Source organism: Rattus norvegicus, chromosome 2, assembly GCF_021556685.1.
Source record: "Rattus norvegicus strain SHRSP/BbbUtx chromosome 2, alternate assembly SHRSP_T2T, whole genome shotgun sequence".
Lineage (NCBI taxonomy): Eukaryota > Metazoa > Chordata > Mammalia > Rodentia > Muridae > Rattus > Rattus norvegicus.
In genome coordinates, this window is record NC_141535.1 from 118628773 (window position 1) to 118641382 (window position 12610).

The 12610-nt window shown below is 42.7% G+C and overlaps 1 protein-coding gene and 1 long non-coding RNA gene across 13 annotated transcripts in view; one reads left to right on the forward strand and one right to left on the reverse strand.

Annotated features, from left to right (window-relative positions):
* The window catches only part of LOC103691527 (uncharacterized), a 618188-nt gene that overhangs the window by 389143 nt on the left and 216435 nt on the right, over positions 1–12610 (forward strand). The gene's annotated exons all lie outside the window — the stretch shown is intronic.
* LOC120100802 (uncharacterized) overlaps positions 1–12610 on the reverse strand; it is a 70243-nt gene that overhangs the window by 44736 nt on the left and 12897 nt on the right. For 2 of the 8 annotated variants that reach the window (XR_015671564.1, XR_015671567.1), the window contains exon 2: positions 5819–5999. The exons of the other annotated variants lie outside the window; for them this stretch is intronic. This is a non-coding gene — a long non-coding RNA (uncharacterized LOC120100802). Of the gene's footprint in view, positions 1–5818; positions 6000–12610 lie in introns of those variants that run through there. 8 annotated transcript variants of the gene reach the window in all.

Genomic DNA, 12610 nt, shown 5'->3' on the forward strand with positions numbered 1-12610 from the left:
CGTAGAGGATGCGGTTATGTTTAGAGCTAGGAAAAGAGGAAGGTGGAGTCTAATACTATTGTGGTAATGTCTACGTGGTCTATAACAATGTTTCATTCTTTCATGGTCTATAACAATGTTTCATTCTTTCGTGGTCCATAACAATGTTTCTGTCTTTTGACTAGTGCCTTTATTCAAATTCTCCTGGCCTTTGAGTCATGCGGCACCCCCAAAACAGACTCATTTTTCCAATCCTTTTCTGTACCTTCACCTTCCCTGAATATGATGGGCTAAACCGTGTCTTCCAGACCCAGCCCAGCAGCTGCATGGGTGAACTCAGAGCAGTTATGACAGTAAGCATGGGGAAGACCTGTGCAAACCCAAGCCAGGAAAAAAATAATCCCAGTAGATTGGGAAGTGGGCAAGAAGTTCCACCCATAGCTGAAGAGTTATTCACAATTGATCACTGATGGAAGAGAGAGAATCAGTTTCCTTTAAAGGTGTGAGCCCTGGCAGGTTGACCACTCTCCACGGAAGACTCATAACCCCAAGGATATATGAGTAACACAAACTGGACTTGGTGGTTTAAAAAAGGAAGAAGAGACACAAAGTTGGATAGTGTCTTAGTGACTTTTCTATTGCTAGGACAAAATACCAAGGCAACTTAGAAAAGAAAGCGTTTAAATGGGGGCTTGAGGTTCCAGAGAGTGAATCTATGACCATCATGGCAGGGAGCATGGTAGCAGCATGGTGTGGAGCAATTGCTGAGAGCTTACATCTGACCCACCAGCACAAGGCAGAGAGATGACTAACTGGGAATGGCATGATCCTTGGAAATCTTTCTTCCTACCCCAACCCCCACCTCCAAACAAGGCCACACCTCCTAACCTTTCCCAAACACTTCCACCAACCGAGGACCAAGTATTCAAATATATGGGGGTCATTCACACTCAAACCACCACAAATGGGTAGGGAAGTCCCAGTAGCTCTGGGAGGACTTGCGGGGGAATTAATGTATGGTGCAAAATTCTTAAAGAATTAATAAAATGGTTTTAATAACCTTTAATTCTGAAGATTATTAAAGCCTAATCAGTCATAATAACAAACATTTAGAATACTTTTTAAGAGAAATTACTTTCATACTTTTATTATTTTCTTGAGAATTTCATACAATACATTTTGATCATGTTTGTCACTTCCTTCCTCTAACTCCCACTGCCTTCCTAGTGTCCCCAATTTTGTGTCCCTTTTTATTTCTTTGGTTTTTTATAATATATTTAATTTTTAAATTTTTTATTGGTGTGAGGGTGTCAGATCCCCTGGAACTGGAGTTACAGACAGTTATGAGCTGTCATGGGGGTGTTGGGAATTGAACCCAGGTCTTTTAGAAGAGCAGCCAGTGCTCTTACCTACTGAGCTATCTCTCCAGCCCTGTCTTTTAATAATTTTTTGTTTGTTCGCTTTTCCCCCCTTTCTGTTCCTTAATAATACATCAACTCTAATATATGCAGCCCCTCTATTCATGGGCGTCGGGCCATCCACTGTACAAAGGTGACTCATTTAGAGCTACACCCTTAAAGAAAACTGACTTCTCTCCTCCAGAAGCCGTCAATTGTCAATGACTCCACAGCTGAAGGTAGGGGCCTATAAACCCCTCCTTCCCTTTGCTAGAAGTTGACTGGCCTGATTTCCTGCAAGTCTTCTGATGGCTGCTGTGAGTTCATGAATGCAGAGGTCCTGTCCTATCCAGAAGACACGGCTGCAATCCAGTCATGTCTGAGCTCTCTTTCAGTCTTCCCACCACCACTCCTTTAACAATGCAAGCTCCGGGAGCTGGGATGAGATGAGGATGGGATGTCCTATTTGTGGCTGGGCACTCCTTGCACCAGTTATGAGTTTCTGTTAGCCACGTAGAACTCTGATGAAGATAGAGAGCTGCACTAATCTGTGCATGGTGAGCAGAGATGACATTAGAGGGCAATCAAACAGAAAGTCTACAGCATTCAACAGTAATGTCCCACTTCCCTTTCTTCCGCATTTAGTAACTTCTCTGTTCTACTTTATATTCCTATGGATTTGTCTATTCCCAATTTTTCGTCTATGTGGAATCATACAATATTTGTTCTTACATATCTTTCTTTCTTCGTGAATCACATACAGGAGGGCTTCACGCCTCTTTGTAAATGAGGGATATTTGTGGTCCACAGGGACCACATTTTGATCAAGTGTTCATCTGTCAGATGTACCTGACTTGTGTGCCTCTGGCCATCGTGAGCTCTGCTGCTGTGCGGTTTCACACATGAGAACATGCCTTGGAATATTTACAAGAATTAGGCGTGGGATAGCTGTGGTGCATGGGAATTCTGTGCCTAGCCTATTGAACCTACGAACTGGTTTTCCCAGGGGTCTGTCACGCATGGTCTCTCCTTCCGTGCACGCTTCCACTCACATTTCCAGAATGACCCGTGATGTTGGGTCATTCTGGGCTTGTTGCTCATTCACAAGTCGTCCTTGAAGAGATGTCTCTCTAAGTCCTTTGCCCATCTCTTTTATAGAGATTTGTTTTTATGTTTAATTGTATGTGAAAGTGTGGTACGTACATGTGAATCCAGTTACCTTCAAAGGGTAGAAGAAGGCTGGCATTAGGGGTACTTTTGAGCTGCTTTGTGGACACTGGGAACTAGACTTGGGTCCTGTGGAAGAACGGTTTTTAACACTAGGCTCTCTCTCCAGCCCATCTGCCAATTTCTTAAGCCCAGCCATTTATTTTTCGTTGTTGAACTGTCAGAGTTCTATGTATACATGTTTAGCAAATCTGTTTCCCATTCCGTATGTTATCTTTTTATTTTTTTAGCAAGTCAGAAAATGTCCTTAAGTTTAATGAAAAGTCTAATTCATCTATTTTTCTCTTTTACTGCTCCTATGTGGTTATGTCATAGCTAAGAATCCATTGCAACTTCAAGTTCATGAAATTTTACCCTCTTTCGTTTTTTATAGGTTTAGTTCTTATATTTAAGTTGTTTGTTATTTTTAGTTAATTTTTGCATGTGGTGTGAACAGCCAACCCAGTCTCTGGCACACAGTAATGTAGGTGCCTCCTTTACTGAGAGGCTGTTACTTCTCTGTTGACTAAACTTGATCCCTGTTGTTCTAGTTTCCTTTCCGATGCTGTGACAGACACCCAGACCAAAAACAGTCTAAGATGGGGAAGGTTTTATTTCAGCTTACGACTCCAGATCATAGTCCATCACTGAAGGGAGTCAAAGCAGGAAGGCAAAGCAGGAGCTTGAAGGCAGATCTGATTGCTACTCCACACAGTGTTACCTATGACCAAGGAATTCACTTCACAGCTAATGTGGAATAGCAGGAACCATGAGGCTGACTGACCAGCAGGTTTATACTTAACCTAACTTTCTTATATACCTATTTGGGAATGGAGTCCCCCCTCTCACCAATGATCTTAGCCCTTCTGCATCTTTTAACTATGGAGATATCCCTTCACAGACATGCCCATAGGCATAGCTGGTAAGGACAATGACTCAGTTGAGACCTTCCTCCCAATGATCCTAAATTGTGGATGTTGGAGGTTTAAAACTATCCATTGTCACTTGTCAAAACTCATCTGGCTGTAGATATTTGGTCTGCTTTCTGGACTCTCAATTCTGCTTCACAGCTATGTGAATCTATTAGTCAGCTACTGTCACACTGTTGGCCATGTCTTTCTGTCTATAATTTACTAAATATAATTTAGCTTTTCTTTGCTAATTTAGTGACAAATTAAGCCTCTTGCCCAACCATGGTACATTTAAGCCCAGCATTTGAATCCAGGTGTTGGGTCTGTACATAGAAACCTTCCTTTAAAACCAGGTTCATTGTCTAATCAGTGATTATTTTTAAAGCACAGGTTCTGAAGGGGTTAAACCATCAACTCAAATATTGCCTGGCTGGAGAATATACTTGGAGATCAGTTTTCTAGATTGAAATCTTTAAAAAAAAAATAAGAGTAGAAATTAGAAGTCTTGGGTGTGAGTCTCAGGCCTATCACTTCTTGTCTTTCCAATCTCATTACCTTTCCTATAAATGGGCTTAGAGGAAAGTGAGATGAAGGTAAGGGGTCTGTGTACCTGGATACTGTGACATCATCATTCATCTCCCTCTCCTGATATGGAGCAGAGAGGGGAAACTCATAGTGAACTGGAGACTCAGACCATTCTGCCATTCAGCCAGCTCCTTTCTGTTGCATTAATTATACGTAGTTCATTTCCTGTACTTTCTGTTCCCACAGTCAGGGTCCTCCCCAGAGGTCATTATTAACTTACAAGATTCTCATTTTCTAAACAATAGTGATTTGTTTAGAAGTTTAAAAGCAGTCAGTATAAAGTATAATTGAGTTGACTCACAAATCTTTCTGAGAATACACACAGAGGCAGTGGTCCTAGAGTGCCATCCAGGGAATGATTACATAGGGGACCAGCGGTGTACCATTCACTCTTAGAAATGAATACATCTTGTTCCCACTCAGAAAGCTGATTTCCACATGGATATGGAGGCACACTTTGTTAGCTTAGTGCAACTCCAAAGTCTAGAGTCAGTAGCTCTTAGATCTTTTTCATCTGATAGCTTTCTGTGTTGGAATAAGATTTATACTGTGCACAGCTGTGGGTTCTGAGGACTGGAAATATAGTTAAGCACTTGCTGTGGGATCATGGGGACCTGAGTTCAATCCCCAGCACTCATGGAAAAGCTGGGTGCTACAGGGAAGTACTGGGGCAGGGTAGCAGAGACAGGAGGAACAGTAGAACTAATCAAAATGGTGAACTCCAGATAAATGAGATGCTCTATCTCAAAATAATAAGGTGGAAGGTAGACAAGATGGCCCAGTGAGTGGTAGTGCTTGCTGCCAAACCACCAAATGATTTGAATCAACCTCAGAGGTCCCACATGCTCAGAGAAGAAGAGAGTTGCCTTCTGACTTCTACATGTGTATCATCGTCACACACACACACACACACACACACACACACACACACACACACTAAGTAAATATCATTAAATCTTTTTAAAAAAAGATGGAGAATGATAGAAGACACCCTAAGTCAACCTGTGATCCATGATCCGTACATGTACCAGCACAAACATGCAACCCCTCTACACTCATAACACACATAACACACACACACACACACACACACACACAGAGAGAGAGAGAGAGAGAGAGAGAGAGAGAGAGAGAGAGAGAGGCAGACAGAGACAGACAGAGACAGAAAGACAGAAAGACAGAGTATGGGTTCTGGACTTCAAAAGCCAGGTGCAGATTGTTCCCACATCACCTTAGCCCCGAGACCTCACTACATGAACCCTTATTTCCTTTATCCTTAAAATGGCAGCTGTACGGCTCAAACTTCAACAATACTGTACATAGATCACAAACATAGAAAAATACCTCTAGAACACATGCTAAATGCCTAGGAAAAGGAAAAAAAGGAAAAAGGAAAAGACTGATTAGCATGCCCCAAAACTGGTGCTTAAAGAATCAGATCACACATGTCAGCGTCATCATCCCACAGAAGCATCAAATGTGTGAACGAACGTTACTGGGCAATCTGTGACGTGACATCTACCATAAAGCATCTCATCTGGGATAACAGTATTCAGTCCCGGCATTTTGGAGTGGTCGTTCAGTGAGGAAGGACCAGGCATCCCTGTGGCTGCTGTTCAGAGCTACTGATGTTTCTATGGGTTTGAGGCTTGTAGATGGGTCAGGAAAGGGGAAGGGTAGAGCTGCTGTTCAAAGACAGACATGAAGAGCAAGGGAAACAGGAACCCAGGTTGAAGCCACTCTTTTGTTTCAAAATTTTACATCTGTTTATTTATGAGGGTGCACATGTCGTGGCCTACACACAGAGGTTATGGAGCAGCCCTGGAGGGAGTGTCTTTCTCCGTGTGAGCTCAGGGGATGGAAGTCAGTTGTCACGATTCGATCTGCCAAGCCATCTTGCAGGTCCATGAAGCTGCTCCTCCTACCACAGTCAGTAAAAAGGGAACAAATTAACTTGGCCCTTAGTTCAGACAGAAAGGAGATACTATCTCTCAGAGTGTCATTCTTGAGATGATAACACCGAGAATTATGTAGACAACGCTAAACCGATCTTCTACAGTGAGGGGTCAGGTAGATCCCAGAAGACCACACCAAGAAGCTTAATTTAGACTGGTGAGTTAGGAGATCACAAAGTAAGTATAAGCCAATACCACATCACGTGTGTGTTTCTATAGCCATTCTCTCATGCCAGAGCATGTCATGTGCTAGGAAGGGCTCAAACCATGGATACAGCACTTCAGAGTAGTTGGCAACAATTTTTTTGAGAAATTGGAAGAATTTCTTGTGATATTAATATATATTTTGGAAAACAAATAGTTAAACATGGCTCTCATGACCAAGTAGTCCTTGTTATTTTCTGCAACATACTCAGCCACATGCTTGGCTGTGAATAAGCTGTATCTTCCATGTGTCAGTCACATAAGTTATGCCTGGTCATGGGGGTGTGACTCATTGTGAGGCTTTAAGCAGCGCAATTGTGCAAGTGAGGCTGCCTGGTGGATCGTCCACATGTTAGAACAGTCATCTTTTCTGAGCTTGGCAATAAACATGTGGTCCATTTATCCTGTGTCTCTGGGGATGGTTTGTCAGAGTCAATGATCCTCAGATATGTGAGAACAATTGTTGCTTTGCTACATAGCTGTAACCTGGGGCCCTCCCTAAAGACTTACAGGGTAAAGCTCAATTGTTGTGTAGAAGATCATTTACTTTGTGAGTGGGCCTGACAAGGTAACCCCAGGATCTGACTGTGTCCTATGGGCAAGGTGGAAAAACATTCTGGAGTATGCCAACAATTCCCCTCAAGTTCTGACATTACAGTTGCTCAGAATTAGCTCGAAGAGTCAAGAGGAGCAAGGGCAGCCTGTCCCCTTTCACCTACTTTTCTTTATATGCCATGGCACTTTAATGTTCTGCTGTGATATTAATTTGAACTTCAAAATACTATGTGTTGTACAAAATAAAGTATGAGATTTTCGTGGAAGTATCTTCCTGTACTGTTCTTGGGTCTGCCATTGTTGAGTGAATCACAGAACTATGCTCTTGTTAAGGGCTTCATGCATGCAGCAAGCTTTAGAATGGTCTGGAATCCACATTTTAAAAAAAAAGTTGGATGTGGAATGCAGCACTTGAAGATCCTGGCACTGACGAAGTAGACACAAGCATACATCCTTGAGGCTTACTGGCCAGCCACTCTAGCCTAACCTGTGATCCCCACTCCCCATTCTAGTGTAAGAACCTCTTATAAGACAAGGTAGATTGTGCCTGAAGAATGATACCCAAGGTCCCCAAGGACCTTGGACCAAGGACGTATACCTGGACACATGTGTATACACACATGTCCATACATGTGCATCTGGGCACACGTGTACAGACACACACACACACACACACACACACACACACAGAGGGAGAGAGAGAGAGATTGAGAGAGAGAGAGAGAGATTGAGAGACAGAGAGAGAGATTGAGAGAGAGAGAGAGAGAGAAACATCTAAGACATATCTGGGTTTGAAGAGGGCTGGCTTCTTGCAGAGATCAAATTCCAGCACTCTTAATTTCCTATGGGATTGTATTTCTCTGTGGGGATTGCAAAGGCATAAGAGTTCTATGAAACTTAGAGAAGAGAGGAGACACAGGAAGAGCTCCCACGGTGTGGTGCTCTGCAGTGTCGCACCGTGTTCATCCAGAACTCCTCAGAGTCTTAATTTATTTGCGCAGCCCCTGTAGAAACTCATGCCAGAGAGAAGGAGAGGAGGTTGACAGCCAGGGGATAGGATGCCAAATGGCTCATCCTTGGCAGTGGCATCAGGATGGGGCTGGCCTGCCTCCAGGCTTGTTGACCAGCAGCACTGATGCCTATACAGGCATCGATGTATCTCTGCTCAGGAGTCCAACAACTGTGTGTGTGTTTTGGTACGCTATTAGTTCTGGGCCAAGCGTTTTCATGGCTTGCTTTATTTATTTATTTATTTATGTATTTATTTATTTATTTATTTTGCATCTTTTGGCATTAGTCCTGTGCTTGCCCACCCCACCTCCCCATCCACTGCAACATTTTAGATTTCTGCTAAAAAAAAATAAGCATCATATAAAAACAGAAATATATTAGAAGACTCAAGTGGCCTTAGCCCTAACAATACTCTAGATAGGTCATCTTCTTCCAGACAAATTAATAATACACTCAACTCTGCTGAGTTTCTTAGGCAGGGTTTCACTATGTAGCCCAGGCTGGACTTCACTGATTTTCAGTTCATGATCCTGCGATCCTAAGTGTGCATGGTCCTGCCTGGGTCCAAAGACTCCAGTCTCAATGTTCAACTGTTGTTAATTAGTTAGTAAAACCTAATTGTAGAATAATCAGATATCACTTTAATCACTAGAAGTATAATGAAATTATTGGGTAATTTTAAAGTCCAGGACTCTTTCAAGGTTTTCAGAGAAAGAGAATGATTTTATAACCTTACAGAATCTGTCACATGTCAACCAACCGAGTTGTCAGTAACCTCACTGTTGGACAAGGTTCACCCTTAGGACTCACCTGAATTCTGCTCTCCAAAACTCTTTACTTGAAGGAGCTCACACCCTAATTCAGCTTTACCTAGGTCTTATGTTTCTTGTATTGTCCTTTAACATAAAATGCTGAGGCATTTAAGACTAAAGAATTAGTAAGATCTGCCTCAAAGAATTTACAGGGCATGTGTGTGCATGCGTGTGTGGGGGTGGGGGGTGCGGTGGTGTGGTGTGTTTTTCAAGCACATGTCTATGTGGTGCACATGTGTGGGGATACCAGAAGACAAACTTGAATTCTTGAATGCTTTCTCAGCCATCTTGTTTGGTTGTGTTTTGTTTGGTTGTTTTGTCTTTTATTGTCCTGGAGCTCACCGATTCAACTAGACTTGCTTACCAATGAATCCCCACGACCCTCCTGGCTCCATGTCCCCAGCACTGTGTAATGGTATATCAGCATGGCCAGATCTTTTCATGTAGATGCTAGGTCATTCATGTAGATCCAGACTCAGGCCCACTTTATAGACTGATCCGCCTTCCCAGGTCTCCCATTTTATTCTTTTAGTGAAGAAAATCAATTAAAGAGTTATAAACAAGCATCAGGAATAGCAAGAACGGGAGATTAAGGCCTCTACACTCTGCTAAGATGTAGCGTTAGTAAGTGAGCCATGCTCTTTTGTGACTAACAAAAGTGTCTCAGGCCAGTCAGTTTCAAAGGCATGGGGGTCTGGAAACTATAACTCCAAACTTCCTGGTGTCTTTTGATTGATGAAGAAGCTAATTTGGTAATGGTGACACAGTAACTCTTATTAGGTCACTGGACCAGCCCTCTCTCACTCAGTACCTCCTCCTCATTACCATATTGGAATGACCCATATGGGAAGTGTGGTATCCTATCACAGGAATGAGTGTTGCCCCAGAGCTGGAGTCACTGTGTGAAGAAGAATGAGGAGGTTCGGTATCTGCAGTCCCTGATCCTCAGAAGGCCTGAGCAGAATGGTCACATGGTCCCAGCCAGGACAGCACAGCATGCTCCTGCCTTAACAAGTAAAAACAGGAAGAACAAAAGGATGAGCAGATCTGAGGAAGAGTGTAACTCTGAAGGGAGACTGGTGACATCTGAGAAAGGGTATAACTCTAGATACCAGTCACATCTGAGGAAAAGCAAAATGCTGGAGACTGGTCACATCTGAGGTAGACTATAACTCTAGAGACTGGTCACATCTGAGGAAGACTATAACTCTGAAGAGAGACTGACCATGCAAAACAAACAAACAAACAAAAAACCCAACAACAACAACAAAAAAAGAAAAAAAAAACAGAATACAGGTAATGAAAGACCTGTGTTTGGGCAGTGCTACCCCATAACTATCTAGGGAACAGAGAAATCCACATTTTGTCTGATGCTTTGACCCCCAGAGAACTTTTGCTCTGAATGCTGAATCCAGGGGACAGCAAACTTCTTGCCCAGGAGACTAGCTCTCACACACAAACCAAACAACTCAAGCTCATAAGTCCAAGTCCTTCTTTATCCGGTTTTTACAGTCGCACCACAGAACCTGGGCTGAGCTTCACATAGGGACAAGCAAACATGAGCCCTTGTGCCCACTGTAGTCCCCAACTAGTCTACTAGGCCAGCTCCCCTGCCCTTTCTAAGTCTTCCTGTGACAACCACACAGAGGCTTTGGCGCACGGTCTTGCCATGTCCTCTTCTGAGGAGCCCTGGTCTCCCCAGGACTGTTTCCAAGGGTCCATGTGAAACCCTCCTTCATGCTGGCCATTTCTTTTTGTACTTTACCCAAATGGTTAAGAATAAATCTTGGTGCAGTTTTTCATCTAGTCATCTTGTTCTCACACTTGCTTTTATCTATTTTGTTATTTACCTTACTTGTGACATAATGACCATGTATATTTATGGGACACGGTGTGACAATCCTATATATACTCTAATTCATCATGATGAGCCTCGATAATTAGCATTTTAACATCCATCACTCTCTATGTCCAGAAGCTTCCAACTCCTCTCTTCTAGTTGTTTATAAACCTTTAATAGAGGCTGGGTGTTAAGGAAGTGCTTGTTCCATAAGCAGGAGAGCTTACGGTGTGGGTCATCAGTGCTCACAGCAGAGCCAGGCCTGTGGCATATGTCCGTAAACTCAGCACTATAGAGAAAAGAAGAGGAAGTCAGTTCCTAGGTGAGGGACATGGCACTGGCCGGCCAACCTTGCTAAAATGGTAAGGTTCAGTGATGGAAAGAGACCCTGCTGACAGAGAGAGAGAGAGAGAGAGAGAGAGAGAGAGAGAGAGAGAGAGAGAGAGAGAGAGAGAGACAGAGAGACAGAGAGAGAGAGAGACAGAGAGAGAGACAGAGAGAGAGAGAGACAGAGAGAGAGACAGAGACAGACAGACAGACACAGACAGACACAGACACAAAAGGAGACAGACAGAGACACAAAAGGAGACAGACAGAGACAGAGAGACAGAGGTACACAGTGATTGAGGAAGACATTCTAATGTCAGCCTCTGGCCTCCACAGATGCCTGAAGTACAAAACACACACACACACACACACACACACACACAGTTACAAATGATTATCAAAATTTTAAAACATCACAGTTGAATGCCAGTGAAATAAGGTAACACATCTGTATCAGCTTAAATAAAGACTTTGAATGGTTTAAATATCCAATGATCTCCTTTCCTTCTCATTCTTAGAAATAAACTGCTCACCTACAGCATCCCAGTGCCACGTGGGCAGGAATCACACACTCTAGACTCCTACCCTGTCTTATACGCTTAGCTGAAATGCATCCATTTCTGAAAGACCTGCCCTTGAACAGGCAGACCCAAGACTCAATGGTAAGAGTGGTGGTCCAAGCCTCTGTTGCACCACAGTGGTCCTTGGGCAGCCAGTAAGGAATGCAGAATAACACACTAAGTCTGAAAGTGTGTCAAGAAGACCTTAGGGGACTTGGATGCCTGACCCGGGTGGTCCCAAACTTTGAACAATACTACTCTTCAATAGAGATGAACATGTTCTAAAAAGGATCGAATAAAAAAAATAAAGTAAATAAAAATGATCAAATAGTAAATATTTCTGGTTTTGTTGGACATGTATTTTTTGCTATAATAACTCATAAGCCACAAATAACACAGAAAGAAACCAGATACCAGTCAGCTATGAAATATTTACATGCCATATATGCCTATATGCTATATATTATGAATTGAAGATGATCCAGCAGGCATATTGGCCTAGTTAGGGCTTCTATTACTGTGATTAGACACACCATGACCCAAAAGCAAGTGGGGGATGGAAGGGTTTATTCAGCTTACATTTCCACAGCACTGTTAACCATTGAAGGAAGTCAGGACAGAATCTCAAAACAGGAAAGGATCCTGGAGGCAAGAGCCAATGTGGAGGCCATGGAGGGATGCTTCTTCCTGGCTTGCTTTCCATAGCTTGTTCAGCCTGCTTTCTCACAGAACCCGGGACCAAGGATGGCCCCATCCACAATGGCCTGGGCTCTTGTCTACAATCACTAATTAAGAAAATGTGTTACAGTTGGGTCTTACGAGGCAGTTTCTTAATTAAGGTTCCCTCCTTTCAGAAAACTTGAGTTGTGTGTCAATTTGACATAAGACTAATCATCACACACATATTTTCTAAACCCCAAGGAATGTTAGCTTTACTACTTCCTATATATGACCTACTGAGACTGAACTGCTTTATCTCTACTCCTCATTTCATCTATCCATCCATCCATCCATCCATCTATCCATCTATCCATCCATCCATCTATCCATCCATCCACCCATTCTTCCATCCATCCATCCATGTATCCATCCATCTATCCATTTACCTATTACCTATTTTCTATCTATTCATCCATCCATCCATCTATCCATTTATCTATCTATCCGTCCATCCATTCATCTACCTATTATCTATTTTCTATCTATTCATCCATCTGTCTGTCTGTCTAAATATCTGTCCATCTAGTCATCCATTTATCCATCCATCT